Consider the following 18,983-nt stretch of genomic DNA (forward strand, 5'->3'; position numbering starts at 1 on the left):
GTCTCCATCTGTAAAACCTAAATATCTACCCATCTCATGGCTTTTGATTACTTGTGTAACATCTTGAACAGCTATATAATGGTTACATATTATCATTTTTTGCCTCTGGGGAAGACATGAGATATTCTCATCTCAAGGTGCTGTGGGCTTGCCACTCCTCCCCCTAATGAAAATGGCATCTACAATGAGATATATGCCGCCCAGACTGTCACTTTTGAATATATTGAAAAACTTACTAGTAGAGATTACAGCCCTGAAGTTACTTGGAATTACTGGGTGGGGGGGACAGTCTAAGTAGAAGAGTACATTGCTCATTTTGCTTGATACAGGTAAGTAGTGGGAAGCTCTTGGTTTCATTGTGAATAAAAAGCTTTCAATATTGATTCTGAAAAACACATGGCAGGACTATAGTTATTCAGACATCATAAGTCTGGTAATTACTGTTTTTGTCAGCATGATTAATCCTTCCTACTTATGCAAACAGTTACAAGACTCCCTGTCTTCTTCCTTTAATGTTAGTGAGTTTGTTGGTTCTAACCTGATCAGCCTCCCTGAAAGTATCAGAGAGCACGATCAGACATTATTTATCTCTCTCTTTTGTAAGTATAGTGTGCCCAATGCTCTTGTGCCCCGGTTTATTTCAATTCATTGAATCAAAGCACTGAGACTGCACCATGAAGTATTTATCTGATTGTCTGTCTTGCATGGGTAGCCACAGATTATGGACTAAAAGTCTTGTCCTGCACTACTGAAATCAATGGAGCTTCTACATTGATTTCAGCAGAGTCAGGATCAGACCTTAAACTCCCCAAATCCTGTCCCAGTATGCACTGGATTTGGTGTCAAGGCTGTGTGGCTTGTTTGGAGCAGCTCTTACTTTATTCCAAAGTGCTGGCTGGGAATCACGGCCAGGGAGGGAATATTCTCTGTACGTTCCCCTCCTTGCTGCTATATGTATCCTCTTTGACAGGGTTAGCACCCAGTCAGCCAGGTATTGGTAAATTATACCCAGATTTTTTTTTTAAAATATATGCATCATCTTTATCTCTCCCAGTCTTCATATGTTCACCTATGTCACATGGTGGGATGGCCCTATAAGGGAATTGAGGGTAGCAAGTGAGTGCAGCAAGCCCCCTATATCTCTTTATCTCCATACCCAGCTACTATGAGTTACACACCCAAATTATGTGTGGCATGTCTTTTTTGGAAACTTGGGTTTTAATCTCTTCTAACCTGTAAGTACTAGACTGTAAATAAGGTGTACTGATTTACCAGTATGTTTGTTTTAATTTACCTTAGTAAAAGAAGAACAATGTGCAGTTTATACAAAAAAATTTATAATACAAACCAATAACATGGCTGAAGTTTTGCGGGAAAGTAAATGTCCTTCTTTGAAGTGGATTCTTTGATAAGCTACCATCCATTTATACTGAAGGTACTATATTTGGGATGACTGCATAAACACAGGGGACCAATGATCTAGAAGTTTAAATGTACAAGATGTGACAAATAGGAGTAAAAGTACAGATCCAACCCTAGTTAAGTTACTAATTTGGAGTGATATTCAGGCTTCTGGAATCCACCTGAATAAAGATTTTGGATGGTTACAACAACAACAATTTTAGAAGATGTTGAAAATTACTCTCCGCAAACATGATGTGCCACAAGTTGACCAGGCAGCAGATTCCTTAGCAGTGAAGTAATTATGTCATAAAGTGTCCTGCGCTCAACCAAACCGTAGCATTAAAGTTAGAGTGTTAGCCCATAACCCCACCCAGACAAAACAACTGGTTTGTGCAGCTTGACAGTGGAGTGTTTACAATGACTCTCATTTGCTCATTGCTTTAAAGGGAAATAAAGTAGAAAGGGTAGAAAAAAGGATAGGCAGTTTCACAGATCGGCCAATCTTTGAAGAATCAACAGTTCTCCAGGGCACTCTGGTAAGCGCTAAAATCAATTTTAATAAAGTTCTTATGTGAATGGTGTTGATTTGGCAACTCTACAGATCAGATTCCTGTTTATCCATAGACCAGGTGTAGCATGAGCTGTGGGAATGCAATCTGCCTCACTTCTGATGGACCACTTCCATGGGGTAATGATAATTCAAGTTGTATGCTGTGACAAAGTTCTTCCTCTGTCCTGTGCTTCTTGACGGATTTGCTCGCCTCAGAGATTCATGGCGGCCCTCACTTTGGCCACTTTTGCTAGTGGCTCAAACCTGCCGTTCACTCAGCTAACCTCATCACTGGCCAGCATGGGGAAAAGGAAGGAGAACAATCCCCACACTCTCTGCTGGTCCACATAGTGGGTCGGGGGACAGGCCAGGGACCTTCCCCTCTGATGGGCTCCACGGTCCAGGTCAACACCTCCTGTATCCAATAGGGAGATGGGGGGAACCCAGGCCGGCCCTCTACTCCGGGTTCCAGCCCTGTGTATCACAGCAGTCTACAGTATTTCATGTAACACCTGTGTGACAGCTACAACTCCCTGGGCTACTTCCCCATGGCTTCCTCCCAACACCTTTTGTATCCTTACCACAGGACCTTTCTCCTGATGCCAGATAGCATTTGTACTCCTCAGTCCTCCAGCAGCACGCCTTCTCACTCTCAGCTCCTTGCGCGCATCTCACTAACTGGAGTGACATCCTTTTTAAATCAGATGCCCTGATTAGCCTAGCCTGCCTGTCTTAATTGATTCTAGCTGCTTCTTAATTGGCTCCAGGTGTCCTAATTAGCCTGTCTGCCTTAATTGGTTCCAGCAAGTTCCTGATTGTTCTGGAACTGCCCTTGTTACCTTACCCAGGGAAAAGGGACCTGGTTAACCTGGGGCTAATATATCTGTCTTCTATCACTCTCCTAAAGCCCCCTGGCCTGGGCTTTTCTTACTTTTTGCCCCTGTTTCAGCTCCCCCCCCCCCCCCCCCCCCGACCGGGCCAGACGCTTTTCTTCTTTTTTTTTCTTTTTTTTTTTTTTTTTGCTGTTTTTCTGCTGCCGTTCGAGTGCTGGTCGGCTGCCAGCTAGCTGCCAGCCCCCCCACGCCTGCCCTCGGACGCTGCTGCTGCTCCAGCTGAAAGCCCCGGGGGGGGGAGGACTGCTGACCCACTCCCCAGAGGAGGGGAGTGGAAGCCCCCAGACCCAACCATTTTGCTGTATGTTCATGGCCTAGAGGAATCTTCTTATCTCTCTGACATTCCTGGCCTGCTGAAAGCCTCACTACAAAACCAGAAGGGAAGATGGCCGACAGAAAAAACCACCCAGGGAACTACAAATCATCGTGGAGGGGGCCGTAAGACTGAGTAATTTTTGAACTGTACTCTCGTGTGGGGGGAGTTTGTGTCTTAACTGCGTTTGTAGGGGGACGGGGGTGTGGCACGGAGCTGCCCCCCGATCTATCGGTACCCCCCCCAACATTACTACAACCGTCACGCCCCCCCCCCCCCCCCCCCCCCCCCCCCGCCGTCCGTCCCTGCTGGCAACTTGCCATCTGCCTCTGGATTCAGCTGTTTTCCCTGATTCCACCATCTGGACCAGAAACAACAGCTGACCAAATGAGACTCTTTGGACAAACACGCGTGGGTCCATGTCCCGTCCCCCCGCCCTGGACTGTCCACCCCACAGTTTGCCCCTGCTACCTGACCCCAACTCCTGTTTCCTCCCCCTGTCCAGTCTGACCCATTTGCGCCCCCCCCCCCCGCCTGCAGCCCAACAGGGAGAAGTGGTTAATCTGCTTCCCCCTCCCCCCTCCTCCTCCTGGTGTTTCCCCGTCTCTCCCTGCTCACGATGGCGGGGAATGAGAGGGGTGAGGCCCCTCTAACAACCTCAGCTGCCCCTCCCCCACCTACCCCCCTGCCCAACCCCCAAGCCTCTTTCCCCCCTCCCCCACTGCTGCCAAAACACCTGCCACCGCCCCCGGTGGGGCATCGGTAGCAGGAGGCACCGGGGCGACTACTGCTGCTGCTACGCCCACCGCCCCCCCAGATTCTAGGAGAGCCCCCCCGGTTAGCCGGAAAGGCCAGGGTGTGAAGAAGGGAAAGGGCCCCGCTAAAACCACCAGGCCCTCCATGGCAGGGGCTGCCCCCACTGCTGTGGCCTCGTCATCGACCATGGCGTCCCTCCCCACTGTTCCCTCCACCAGCTCTGCGAGCGTCCCTCCCCCGGCCCCCAGGGCGTATGTCCGGGCGGTGGCAGCCCGCCCCCCCCCCCCCGCTTGCCGCCTTGTCATCTCGCCCACCCACCGCCTCCACTACCATCAATAGCGGCCGGGGCCCCTTTCCCACCATGACCAGGAAGCACGGCCTCCGTTGCCTCCTGTTGCCCGCATCGCCCCACGTGGAGACATATGTGCAGGCGTTGGTAAGGGTGGTAGGACCCACGGCTATTGTGGCGGCCTCCAAAATGTACGGGAAGGTCGTTTTTTTCTTAGTATCGGAGGCTGCCGCCCAGGAGGTGGTGGAGAAGGGCCTGGCGGTGGTGTTCGTCCCCCTGGAGCCACTAGAGGACCTGGGCGTCTGCCTAGTCCTGACCTCCGTCCCTCCTTTTCTACCCAATGCTGCCCTGTTACCTGCTCTCTCCACCCTGGGGAAACCTGTCTCTGTCATCAGCCCTCTCCCGTTGGGCTGCAAGGACCCCACCGTGGGAGCAGATCCCCTCTCGGAGCCCCTGCTACACAACCCCCAGCTTCGTCTGCAGGTGGCGGAGTCCCGCTCAGTGCACCAGAGTTTGGTCCTGGCAGAAGTCACGAGAGTCGGAGACCTCCTGGACTACGACCGGGGAGACTGGCTGGATCCCCTGACACTCGCTCGGCACATGGTGCTCTCCAGACCTCGTACCCCCCGGCGCGTACTTCAGGAGGTGAAGGCCGCCTTGACGCCCGCTGCTCGGTCTTATCTCAACCGAGCCCTGCGCGAGGGCGCACCCTGCCCACCCTCCACCCCAGGCCCGCCGGACCTTTCAATTGGGCCCTTACCCCGTAGATCCCAACAAACCCCTCACCCTTTCACTGCCAGCTAGCTGCACGAACTGCAGCCGGTCAGCTTCCAAATCGTGCCACGGAAACATCTATACACACTCATGCTTCACATCCTTCACGCCCACACCCTGGTGTCCCGCCCCGATACAAAGTGGCAGGACCTCCTGCCACCTTTGGAGGGTGGGCAGCCCCAGTGGGCCAGCCTGTATTCCACCTTGGTCCCGAGGCCCGTCGGGGACATTAGTTGGTGGCTCCTTCACGGAGCTGTGAGCACGGGCGTGTTTTTGACGCGGTTCACCCCCATCCCAGATACTTGCCCTTTTTGCAACGTGAGGGAAACCCTGGCACACGTATATTTAGAGTGTGCCAGGCTGCAGCCCTTTTTCCGGCTCCTCACGAATATTTTATTACGCTTTTGGCTACACTTTTCCCCTCACCTTTTTATCTACACACTCCCCATCCATGGCCCCACAAAGTCGCGGGATCTCCTGGTTAACCTCCTCCTAGCCCTAGCTAAAACAGCCATCTATAAAACCAGAGAGAGGAGGTTGGCCAATGAAGCATCCGGCGACTGTAGGGCCATTTTCCAATCCTCAGTACATACACGTATCTGGGCGGAGTTCCTCTGGGCGGCGTCCACCGACTCCCTTGACGCCTTCAAGGAGCGGTGGGCGCTGTCCGAGGTTCTCTGCTTGGTGACCCCTTCCGGTTCCCTCCGTCTGACCCTTTGATTGAGGGGAAGAGCGAGAGACCCCAGCTGTTGCTGCTGTGGATACCATCATCACTGTCACCTAGGAGGGGTCCTATCACACGTGGGTGTACGTCCCCCCACCCCCAAACTGCCCACCCCACAGCCATGCCCATCTTGTTGGGCACTCTCAGGAGAGGAATAATCGGTGACACTGGGCGTGGCACTAGGTAACTCGAGGGGGTGGAAGACCATGAGTGTCGAGGAAGCCCCCCCCCAGCTCTAGGCCACCAGGTAACTCAGGAGGGTGGAAGACCATGAGTGTCGAGGAATCCCCACCGCTCTGGGCCCAGGCTAGCCTGAACACTTCTCCCTCCTGAAGGCTGCTGTGTTATACCATGTGTTTGCTTTTGTTTTGTTGCATAGTTTTGCTTTATCCTTTTTGATGATTCTTTGTAAGTGTTATGCAAACAAAACTCTTTCCTGCTCGGGAAAAAAAAAAAAAATCACTCTCCTGTAGCTATCTGGCCTGACCCTGTCACAATGCCCATTCAGTTTCCACAGGCGAGGATTGAAATTGTCAATAAGAATTAGGGCTGTTGATTAATCATAGTTAACTCACGCAATTAACTCAAAAAAATGAATTGGGATTTAAAAAATTAATTGGGATTAATTGCACTGTTAAACAATAGAATACCAATTGAAATGTATTAAATATTTTTGGATCTTTTTCTACATTTTCAAATATATAAATTTCAATTGTACACTTTGTATTCTGTGTTGTAGTGCTCACTTTGTATTATTTTTTATTACAAATATTTGCACTGTAAAAATGATAAAAGAAATAGTAATTTTCAGTTCACCTCATACAAGTACTGTAGTGCAATCTGTTTATCATGAAAGTGCAACTTACAAATGCAGTTTGTTTTGGTTTTGAGTGCAGTTATGTAACCAAAAAATGTAAGACTTTAGAGCCTACAGCTTCACTCAGTCCTACTTCTTGTTCAGCCAATCGCTAAGAGAAACACGTTTGTTTACATTTACAGAAAATAATGCTGCCCACTTCTTAATTACAACATCACCTGAAAGTGAGAACAGGTGTTCGCATGGCACTGTTGTAGCTGGCGTCGCAAGATATTTATGTGCCAGATGAGCTAAAGATTAATATACCTCACATGCTTCAGCCATCTTTCCAGAGGACATGCTTCCAGGCTGAAGATGCTCGTTTAAAAAAAAATGCACTAATTAAATTTGTGACTGAACTCCTTGGAGGAGAATTGTATGTCCCCTGCTCTGTTTTACCCACTTTCTGCCATATATTTCATGTTATAGCAGTCTCAGATGATGACCCAGCATATGTTGTTTGTTAAAAACACTTTCACTGCAAATTTGACAAAATGCAAAGAAGATACCAATGTGAAATTTCTAAAGATAGCTACAGCACTCAACCCAAGGTTTAAGAATCTGAAATGCCTTCCAAAATCTGAGAGGGATGAGGTATGGAGCATGCTTTCAGAAGCCTTAGAGCAATATTTCAATGCGGAAACTACAGGACCCAAACCACCAAAAAAGAAAATCAGCCTTCTGCTGGTGGCATCTGACTCACATGATGAAAATGAACATGCATCAGACCGCACAGCTTTGGACGGTTATCGAGCAGAACCCGTCATCAGCATGGACACATGTCCTCTGGAATGGTGGTTGAAGCATGAAGGGACATATGAATCTTTAGCGCATTTGGCATGTAAATATATTGTGATGCCGGCTACAACAGTGTCATGTGAACACCTGTTCTCACTTTCAGATGACATTGTAAACAAGAAGCAGGCAGCATTATCTCCTGCAAATGTAAACAAACTTGTTTTGTCTGAGCAATTGGCCGAACAAGAAGTAGGACTGATTGGACTTGTAGGCGCTAAAGTTTTACATTGTTTTATTGAATGCAGGGGGTTTTGTACATAATTCAACATTTGTAAGTTCAACTTTCATGATAAAGAGATTGCACTACAGTATTTGTATTATGTAAATTGAAAAATACAATTTATTTTGTTTTATACAGTGCAAATATTTGTAATAAAAAATAAATACTGTGCACTTTGTATTCGGTGTTGTAATTGAAATCAATATATGTGAAAATGAAGAAAACCATCCAAAAATATTTAAATAAATGGTATTCTATTATTGTTTAACGGCACAATTCATTGCAATTAATTTTTAATCGCTTGAGAGCCCTAATAAGAATCAATCCATGCTGTGTCGGTTGTGGTGGTAGATTTTTGTGAGCAGGACAGTTGTCCACTGAGAACTGGCTCAGAAGCCTCAGTCCAGTAGGTGGTAACCACTTCAAATCTCTAGTGTCCATGCTTGGTTTTCACCCACCAACCTATATGTGAATTTTAAGTTGAATAAGAATTTTAATGGCCCAATTTGCCAAATAAAGTACATGAGCCTATACCTACCATATGCCAGTAAAACAGGTCTGTGTGTATAAATAACTTCCAGTTATCTGCTTGACTGGCTACGTGTGTTCACAAATATCTGATTGGCACACATACATCTGGTATTTGTGCAGATACATTAGTCATGCATATAGATATTTGTGCATGCCTGTCTCTGAAGTGCTGGCCCTTGTTGCATTAAAGAAGTTGGAAGATTGCCTATTGTACCAGCTTCTGGTTGCATATGACATGATGGAGAAGGTAAGTGTCACATACATTTTTGCATGAAAGAATGAATATTTTAAGAATTTTTTGTTGCAGTTTTCCAGCTCCATAACCTGCATCACTTGGCAGGGGCCTTACAATGTTGGTGGCCGGGAGCGTTTAGAGGTGTTGTTTATTTTGCAGGTTGGTTTTACCTTCATGCTTTGGAAAAATATGACAATGAAACTTCCAAAGACAACTCTTTGTCACTGAGTTAATTCCCTCTAGCAGACAAGGCTGCTGTGACTACTGCACATGGAGCTATATTGTGCCCTCCGATGAAAAAGCAGACTGCCCTCTTGGGTAGCCAAACGGGGCCAGAGGACCATGGAGGAGATAAAGGCCAAGCACTAGCATCCACATGAAATTGTGTCCTGACTCCTGGGAACCTGGAACCTCTGTGTGGAAGGCCTTCGGTGCCTGGGATCTGGGGTGGCAGAGGTTGTATAGTCTCAGGGAGGCAACAGCATGCCAACTCTCCAGCCTTCATCCTTCTGCAGCTCGTGGGTGTTCCTACCTCATTTTGCTCTGCTTTGCTCCCCTCCATGTCTCCAGCAGCGGGGAGCATTTTGACCAGAGCCGCTAACTGAATGGGAGATTGCTTTGGCTCACCATTGTAATAGCCTTTCCTGTTACTTTCTTTTCGAGTCATCTAGTTATTTAAAATATTGATTATAATTCCTTCCCCCATCTCTCTCCCCCAGTTTCATTGAGATAAATTTCAAAGCCAGGAGGGCAGGGGAGGCTACCTGGATCTTTATATAATTCCCAATCAGATTGATGGGGATTGAAGGGTTATAAATACAGACATGCATCTATTTTCATATGTATCCCAGCATGTCAGTCTTCACTCCAGTTCTGCTGCACGATGTGTAACTCCTCACCACATTCTGTAGTATGTCAGAAAATGAACATTGACTTGCTGTGGAATAGGTCCTGGTCTAGTAAAGGTTACACAGAAGGTGCAGCTGCTTGGATCCAAGCCACTGTAGACTGTGAATGTATATAACTCAAACTAGTGACAGAGAGATCTCAAGAAACCTGTCAAAGACAAGACATTCAACCCTACCCCAGTTGATGCTAGAGGCAAGTGAACTTAATTTCAAGGCACTGAGACATATTTCTGTGCTTACAAATGATGAGATCTGCAAGTTTGCATCAGCTTTCATGATGCATTGCTTTATTTAAGTTTCTTGCACACTGTCCGATTCTGTATGGCAATCCCTGTGAAGTAATTTTGCAAATCTAAAGAGAATTTTTAGTATATTTAGGAAAAAACACACATGCGCATGACCTGCTTATGCTGCGCTTTGCTATGGCAATGCTCCATGCGTAATGAAGTGTAGAATTACTGTCACAAATTGTTTCAATGTGCCATACTGTGCAAACTGTACTTCCAGCTAGAGTAATCCTCCAAGTATAGTGAAGGGGGGAAAGTGATTGTGCTATAAGAGAGGGCTCCACTGTAATTAAATTAGACATGATATAGCGGGTGCAAACTTTACTCTCTCTCCCAGGACTGAAATGCTTCTGAATACAGCAAAAGTACTGCACAGATCTGCTTTCCCTGTGTATCACAGAGCACTGACGCTGGTGGGAGGTTGGGGGCAGCAGAGAAGTGTTTTTTTGTGGCGGACAGCGGGTGATTTAGGACTGTGAACTGCATGGATCTAATAGCCCAAACGTTCCCCTTCTGTTCCTGCAGTGGAGAGCCCAGTGGATGTTGAGGCTATTGCAGCTTTGAGGCTGCAGTAGTAGTCTGTGGGGGAGGCTTCCATCTCTGATTCTCCCGGTGCAGAACCTTCCTATACTGGCTATGTGTTGGGTTCTGGACTTGGCCTTTACTAAGTGCCAGGAAGCAAGCTGGAGCAATTGTACCATTTGCCGTCCTGCTGCTTACATGCAAGATTGCTGACTCTCAGTCCAAGTCTTAAATTCTCTGCAAGCTTGTATCTTGTAACCAGAGTTTTAGTGGCACCATGACAGTACTGTTCATGCACCGAATGTGGAAGGCATGTACGCCAATGTGCGCTCACTGTTGCAGGCTATAAATATAGGCCCCTCCATCCTGTAGGATCAGGGCCTTAATTTTAATAACCTTCATGATATATATGCAACGTGTTCCATTTGACACAATAATGTGGGTGAGCTCAGTTGGTCACTTGTGTTTGCCAACTGTGCAGAAGGTAACAGTATTCTAGAAATGAAATCCATGGCAAATTTCCCATTGACAGGAGGAGCAGGATAGCCCTTTAGATTTATTTTTTGTATTGCTTCACACTCTACCTCTACCCTGCAGTCACTCTGCACTTAACAGCTAATAAAGCTCCTTTGGCTTCCCTCTATAAAGGAAAATCCTTTTGTTTTAGCAAGCTAATGCATTCCATCAGGTCAGACTGCAGTTCTGAAGGGTCATTCGTTACCATGTTCAGGACAGAGGGTCTCCATTAGTCTGTAAATGCAATCTGGATTAGGTGTAAAATACTTCCCAGAATGCTGCAGGCAGAGACGTGTGCAATAGTTTGGATTGATTGGTTGATTTGATTTTATTTTTGCTTCACTTAAGTTTAAAAAAAGTACAGCCAACTTGTTTCTGTTTTAGACACTCTTGAAGGCATCTGAATTCAGTAAGTCCAAACAAAGCTTTGCTTGATTTAGGGCTGCAGGATTTGCTTATATGTAAGTGTGACTACACAGTCAGAATGTTTGTCAGGGGAAAAGTTTCTACTAACACTGAACACAGGATCTCAATTACAGTTCATGCCTGAGTGTGTATTAGAAATGAGCATTTTAGCACAGTTTTCACCTTTTGATTTTTCACACAGAATGGATATGTCATATATTTTCAAAGTAAACGAGTCCTACAGAGGCTAAGGTTAGAATTTGTGCCACATCTGTCCCATTCAAAAACACATTCAAGGGATTGTCATTAAGTTAGCTAAAATATGTACATCCTGATCTTCATAGATTATTAAACCCAAAAGGATCGTTGAGATCATCTAGTCTGACCTCTTGTACTACAGAGCCCATAGGACTTCCCATAATTAATTTCTATTTCAGCTAGAACATCTCTCTTAGAAAAACATCCAGTCCTGATTTAAAAATTATCAGATTATGGAGAATCCACCACAACCCTGGGTAAATTGTTCCAGTAGTTAAGAACCCTCACTGTTAAAAAATGTTCATCATATTTCTAGTCTGAATGTGTCTCGCTTTCAAAATCCAGCTATCAGATCTTGTTAGACTTTTGTCTGCTAGATTGAAGAGTCCATTATCAAAATGTTGTTCCCTGTGTAGGGATTTATAAACTATGATCAAGTCACCCCTTTACTGTCTCTTGGTTAAAGCTAACAGATTGAGCTCCTCCATGCCATTATTAGCAGATGTGTTTTCCAATCTTTTAATCATTCTCATGACTTTTCTCTTCCAATTTATCAACATTCCTGTTGAATTGAACTGGACACAGTATTCTGTAGCAGTTGCACCATTGCCAAATACAGAGGTAATACAACCTCCCTTCTCCTACTAAAGATTCACCTGGTTGTTCTTCCGGGGATCACTTTAGCCTTTCTGGCCACAGTGTTGCACTGGGAGTTCATGTTTAACTGACTGTCCGTGATGATGCCCAAATCTTTTTTGGAGTCATTGTTTCCTAGGACAGAGTTCCCTGTCCTGTAAATATGACATACCTATTATGTTCCTAGATGTATAATGTTCCATTTGGCCATATTAAAATGCATATTGTTTGCTGTGCCCAGCTTAGCAAAAAATCCAGATCGCTCTGTCCTCTTCATTATTTATCACTCCCTCAATTATTGTGTCATCTGTAAACTTTATCTGTGATGATTTTGTGTTTTCTTCCAGGTCATTGATAAAAATGTTTACATAGCAAAGGCCCAGAACTGATTCCTGTGGGACCCCACTAAAAACATACCCATTCAGTGATGATTCCCCATTTACTCTTCAAGACCTGTCAGTTAGCCAGTTTTTAATCCATTTAATATGTGCTATGTTAATTTTATATTATTCTAATTTCTTAATCTAAATGTGGGATAGTACCAAGTCGATGCCTTACAGAAGTCTAAATATATTATATCAATGACAATTATCTTTATCAACCAAACTTGTAGTCTCGTACAAAAATAAATAAAGCAAGTTAGACTGACAGGATCTATTTTCCTAAACCCTTGTTGATTGGCATTAATTATATTACCTTCCCATCCCACCATCAACCTCAGCCTGGACCAGTCCACACAAGAGATCCACTTCCTGGACACTACAGTGCTAATAAGCAATGGTCACATAAACACCACCCTATACCGGAAACCTACTGACCGCTATACTTAGCTACATGTCTCCAGCTTTCATCCAGACCACACCACACGATCCATTGTCTACAAACAAGCTCTCCGATACAACCGCATTTGCTCCAACCCCTCAGACAGAGACAAACACCTACAAGATCTCTATCAAGAGTTCTTACAACTACAATACCCACCAGCTGAAGTGAAGAAACAGACTGACAGAGCCAGAAGAGTACGCAGAAGTTACCTACTACAGGACAGGCCCAACAAAGAAAATAACAGGTCGCCTCTAGCTGTCACCTTCATTTTATTATCTGATTACCTTATCAGCCATTCCATTATTTCTCCCAGGCTTGATGTTAGGCTGACAGGCCTAAAATTACCCACGTTGGCCCGTTTACCCTTTTAAATATGGTCACATTAGCTTTCTTCCAGACTTCTGAAATTTGTCCACTGTTCCAAGAGTTATTGAAAATTAATGTTAATGCTCCAGAGAGCTCCTCGGCTAGCTCTTTTAAAACACTTGGGTGCAAGTTATCCATACTAGCTAACTTAAAAATGTCTAAGTTTAGTAGTTGCTGTTAAACATCCTCCTGAATTACTGTTGGAAGGGAAGGTGTTTTATTATCATCATAATGACATAATCGTCTGTCTTTTTCCTAAGCACAGAACAGAAATATTGAACACTTCTGACTTTTCTGTATTATTATTGACAATTCTACCATTTCCATTTAGTAATGAACCAATACCCTTGTTAGGATTTTTTTTTTTCTTACTATACTTAAAAACACGTCTTGCCCATACTTCTGCTAGCCATAGGTTTCCCCTGGTGGTTTTTTTTGCTTCCTTTATCAGTTTTCTACAATTCCCAATTTCTGATTTATATACATTTCCCTGTCAATGGTAAAATGCCCATTGAAGTTAATTGGAACAAGATAAATTCCTTACTGTGACCTTTTCCTAGCTTTCTGTAAGTAATATTCTATGAATTAAAAACAGAGATGGGCTGAGGAAGTCATGTTTGGGTTCTGCAAAACCAAACACCGGTCCATTTGGATCCAAGTTCCATTTTATCCAAATCCCCAAAGTTCAGGTTTTGTTTTCCTTCCATGACTAATTTATAGGGAAAAGGCTGATATTTTAATGACTTTTAGATTCTAAATTAGGGACCAAGCCAGCAACTTGCTGTGCACCTTTGGGGAGGTCGAGGCACTCAGCCACTCCCAGAAAGTGTGCAGCATCTTGCAAGATCATGCCCTTAAGGAATAAATAACAAAAGGCAAATACAGCCCCTACTAACTTCTTATTCCATGTGTGGATGAAGTAGATATGATGGGCCAAAGCCACAAAGTTTGGGAATGTTCAGAGCAGGGGCTTGCTTTGGTCCCATGGCATGAAGAATAGATTAATGAGCTGATGAAGTGGTTGTGGTTCTTTCTATCAGCTTCTGAGTTCAGATAAAGAGTAAACCTACATCTGTTTGGCTTGCTCACTGAAACATTATAAATTGATTAATTTAAGGCCTGAAGATTAAGCCTAGCATCACACATAACAAGACATATAAAACTGACTATCTCTGGACCTAAGATCGTACAACATAGCCCCCAGATTTACATTGAAATGTGGTTAAGCAATTTGGTGACTCTTTAAATAAAATATGACTCACTGACTCTTTTGTTTGTTCAAAAATATTAAAGGGAAATACAAGCAGAGATCAAAATGCCTATTAACTTATGTTTTTTCACTTTTTTCACTGGGTAATTTTCCAGCTGCTGGAGAAAGGCCTAATGTGAAGTATCTGTACAGACACTCTCCTTTTAAAAGATATTAAAGCTTTAATAAAGTCCTTTACCGGATTTGTTCCCAAGGCAATAACAGTATTAATCAATGAGCTGCTCATTGCATTTTTTCCAACTCTTAGATACAGCATATTATCCTAAAGAGGTTGTCGTAGCAGAGGTATGTCATATGCATACATGTAATAAAATACTTAGCTTGTATTTAGTGCATTTCATCCTTATATCTCAAAGCACGTTGCTTGGATGGGGCCGTTATCCCTACTTTACAGTGGGGAAATGGAGGCACAAAATGGTGAAGTGACTTGCTCAAGGACACAGGAAGATAGTGGTTAGAATTGGGAATAGAACCCAGGTCTTCTGACTCTCAGTCCAGTGACAAGACTTTCCTCACTATCCTTTCATGGGGCAAGATAAAAAAGACTGGGACTGTTCAACTTGGAAAAGACATTTAAGGGAGGATATTATAGAGGTCTACAAAATCATAAATGGTATGGAGAAAGTGAATAAGGAAGAGTTATTAACTCCTTCACATAATACAAGAACCAGGGATCACCCAATGAAATTAATAGGCAGCAGGTTTAAAACAAACAAAAGGAAGTGCTTTTCACACAACTCACAGTCAACCTGTGGAACTCATTGCTAGGGGATGTTGTGAAAGCCAAAACTATAACTCAGTTCAAAAAAGAATTAGGTAAGTTCATGGAGGACAGGTCCACCAATGGCTATTAGCCAAGATGCTCAGAGATACAGCCCCATGCTCTGGGTGTCCCTAGCCTTTGACTGCCAGAAGCTGGGAGTGGATGACCGGGGATGATGATTACCTGTTCTGTCATTATCTCTGAAGCACCTGGCCCTGGCCATGGTCAGAAGACAGGATACGGGGCTAGAGGAACCATTGGTCTGACTATACTAGCTGTTCTTATGTTCTTACTACCCATAATGAAATCTGAATTAATGCAATGTCTCTTTAAACAAGAATTCCAAAGTGGCTCATATCCATCTTCTGGTTTTCTTCGCCTCTCATTTGTTCTCAGCTTCCTTTGCTATATAATTCATGCAGCCTTACATAAACTTAAAGGACTAAATCCTGAAGTCTTTCCTTGGGCAAAACTCACACTGAGATGAAAGCCATGCCCAACCCATGGCCAGGATGGTGTGCAGCCCCTCAAGCCTGCAGCATATGGGCAACAATAGCAGCTTCCACCTCAGTCACATGGGGCACAGCGGCAACTGGATCATGTAAAACAGATGTGCAGCCATTCCCCGGCCCACCCTGTCCTTTCCCTTACATGGACTTCTGCACTGGCCAATGTGCACAGCTTCCCCTGCATGGCCATTCAGGAAGCAGACGCCCTGTATAACCTTTAGGCAGATGTTAAGTGGTTCAGAGAACCTTTCCCAATCTTCTCCATCCATGTGACTTTCATCCAATGTTTGTAAAATCAGACAGGAGGGCTCTCCTAACAAAATCTCACCTAGATATCTCCGTCTTCATATCTTGGGATACATACCACCTTTTCCATCTCATGTTTCCCTACATTCATCAGTTTGAGTTAATAGACTAATATATATTCATTAGATCCCCTAGTCTAACCTCCTGTATATCACAAACCATTGCATTTCACCCACTTACCTCTGTAGTGAGCCAAACAACTTTTGTTTGGCTAATACACATCTTTCAGAAAGGCACCCAGTCTTGATGGGAAGACATGGCAAATCCACCACTTCCTTTGGTAGTTTGTTCCAATGTTACAAATTTGTGCCTGCTTTCCAATTTGCATGTGTCTAGCTTCAGTTTCCAGCCATTGATTTTTTTTTATGACTTTCTCCACTATGTTAGAGAGTCCCTTTTCTCCACTGGGAAAATAAGGGAGAAAGTGAAAGGGAGGGATCTGTGCTTCAGGATAGATACACACTCATCTAACCCAGTGAAGAAAAGGGATTGTGTCACCAATTGATTCTTTGGGATTTCAAGAGGATGCAAGAAAAACAAGTTGCTTACTAATGGGCAAATCCAGAAGTCCTTATACATGGCCATTACAATGAGCAGTTCTGTTTAAAAATTGATGGCGTGTTATGGCCACCCATTTTGATGCAGGTCCCTACACCCCACCAATGAAGTCGAAGCGTTTTTCCTGAGTAAAGATCTCAGAATATGGCTCTATATTTACAATGTAAAAAGCTGGCAAAGTTGAATTTGGAACCCAAGTAAGGTAGTTAAGTGAGCAGACCTAGCAGTACTGTATGGTTAGGAATATCGTTCTGTTTCTTTATATCAATTATTTTTTAAAAAGGATGATCTCCTAAACCATGTGAGAGATGCATGGTGAAAGCCCAGCCCAGCCCTGTTCTCCTTATTTGAGCAAGAATGTTATCGCAGTCGATGGGCGTGTCTCCTGAATAAAGACTATATCAGCTCAGAAGTAAGACCTCAGAGTAGTGCCTGATGTTTTGAGCCATGACTTCCATTGGTTTTAATGTCATGTGACTCAAAACCCCCTATAACTAGCTGATAAAGACTTACCCCTTAGGTTCTGCTCCTGTTTTAACGTCCCTATTGACTCCTGAGAGTGCGGGATCTGGCCATTAACATAATACTAGCGCTGCCTCCCAAAGTAACCATACTTATCTGTACTTACTTGAGTGAACAGTGCTTTGTATCTGCATCCTAAACAGTGGTGCAAGTAGAAATAATTTCTTGTTGGTACTGCACTCATGGGAGGGACACAAGGGAGGGCACGTGACCCTCCATGTGACTCCTCCCCCAGCCCGGGGGCCCCACACTCTCCCTGTCCCCTCCGACACCCCCTTACCTGTCTAAAATTTTACAACTGCATCTGTTAAACAGATGCAGTTGTAAAATGATGCTTTGGGCCCCTGGTGCCATCCAGCAGCACCCCAAATTGAAAATGTCTTAAATGAAAGAAGGATAGGAAGGACAATCACCCCACTTTCCCTTAACACCCTATCAATGCCTCCCTTATGTCCAGACTAAGCTTCTGCCAGCTTGCCTTTATCTAAGTATTGCTCTCTGCCAGGCACTAGGACAGCAAAGATGCTGCGCCATCTGGGTTTGATGGAAAAGAGGCATAGAACGGTGTGTGCCATGTGCAGCGTGATAGAACTACAGCCCAAATTGTTTTATTATTTTCTTCAGCATGACATACAGGAGGGGCAATCAAAATCGGCCTGGCAGAACGTGCATGAGAACTGTCTCTGGACAGATAAGCAATTGACCAAAATCACATTCTCTGATCTCTCGGGGCCAAATCCTGTTCCCATTGAAATCAAAAGGAGTTTTGCTATTGAGTTCAATGGGAACAGGCTTTGACATTTGGCGAGGAAAGAACAAAACTACTCAAGCAAGGGCTATGTTGCTTATACCACAGGTATCAAAGGCTGCTGACTCATGTGAGAAAGTCAGCAGCCATCTGATCTTTGTCCATTGCAAGGGAGAAATCAGCAATCAATGAGGCTAGAATATAGTCTCTGTACCATATCCAACTCATAAGTCCATCTGAAAAGGATTAAGGAAATATGAAGGCTCCAGATTACCATAAAGTCCTCAGTCCCTTGGTTAGAATGCTCCCATCAGTATATGTTCATAGTCCAGAGGCTGGAGCAGGAAAGAGGCAAAATGGACATTTCCAGGCCAGGGCATTTTAGTTTCTGCCAAGTGCCAAGTAAAGGGAAATCTGTTCTTACTGTGAAAGATGGTGTTTGGAGTCACATGGGCAAGTTACATGTCCATCACGCCCACCCATATTCTAGTTAGAATATTCACAAAAAGTCCATGAAGTGTAGACAGGTGTTTTTGAGGGTCCATTGTGAGCTAAGTGTTCCGTAATGGGCCATTCAACTTGACTTATCCCTTCATGTGCTGGCTAAATACCTTGTGGGAGTTACCACAGCAGCAAGCATGTAGTAAACATAGCTAATATTCATAACTTCAGATACCAAGATGAATATACAATCATAGAAATAGCATAATCATAATCATTTCACCTACATGACTATTCCCAAAAGAGATTCTGAAAAATCACACCACGTTCCTGAGACCCTATGTGCCAGCAGCATGCCCCACTGGAGTTTTATTATCTGTTATGTAACAACAGAGATGGAGCCAGTGACATGACTCCATTTAGCTTAAAAGGGCACGGTTAATTTTCAGCTGTTCAGGTGTGACTGACCCTTTAGTCAGTGAGGACATACTGGCCGGCACACATTCAGGTTAATGGCCTTCAGTGTTCCTTTGCAGTTAACTTTTTAAGGTTCATAAACGTGGTATGTGCTGAGGTGGTTTAAAGCATAACACAGGTTTTTAGGTTTGCAAATCTGTGAACCTCTCCCTCTTTGAGATTTTATTATTATTTTGCTAGTCATAATGTGGGAGGGAGTCTCCTCTCCACCCTCTGCTCATGAGTTATGTATGTGTCTTGTAGCACTCTTCTGAACACCAGTTGGAAGGAATTTTTTTTTCAGTAAGCGTGGACTGATTCTTTTCTCTTAGAAGGCATGTAAT

Source organism: Chelonia mydas, chromosome 5 (assembly GCF_015237465.2).
Source record: "Chelonia mydas isolate rCheMyd1 chromosome 5, rCheMyd1.pri.v2, whole genome shotgun sequence".
Lineage (NCBI taxonomy): Eukaryota > Metazoa > Chordata > Testudines > Cheloniidae > Chelonia > Chelonia mydas.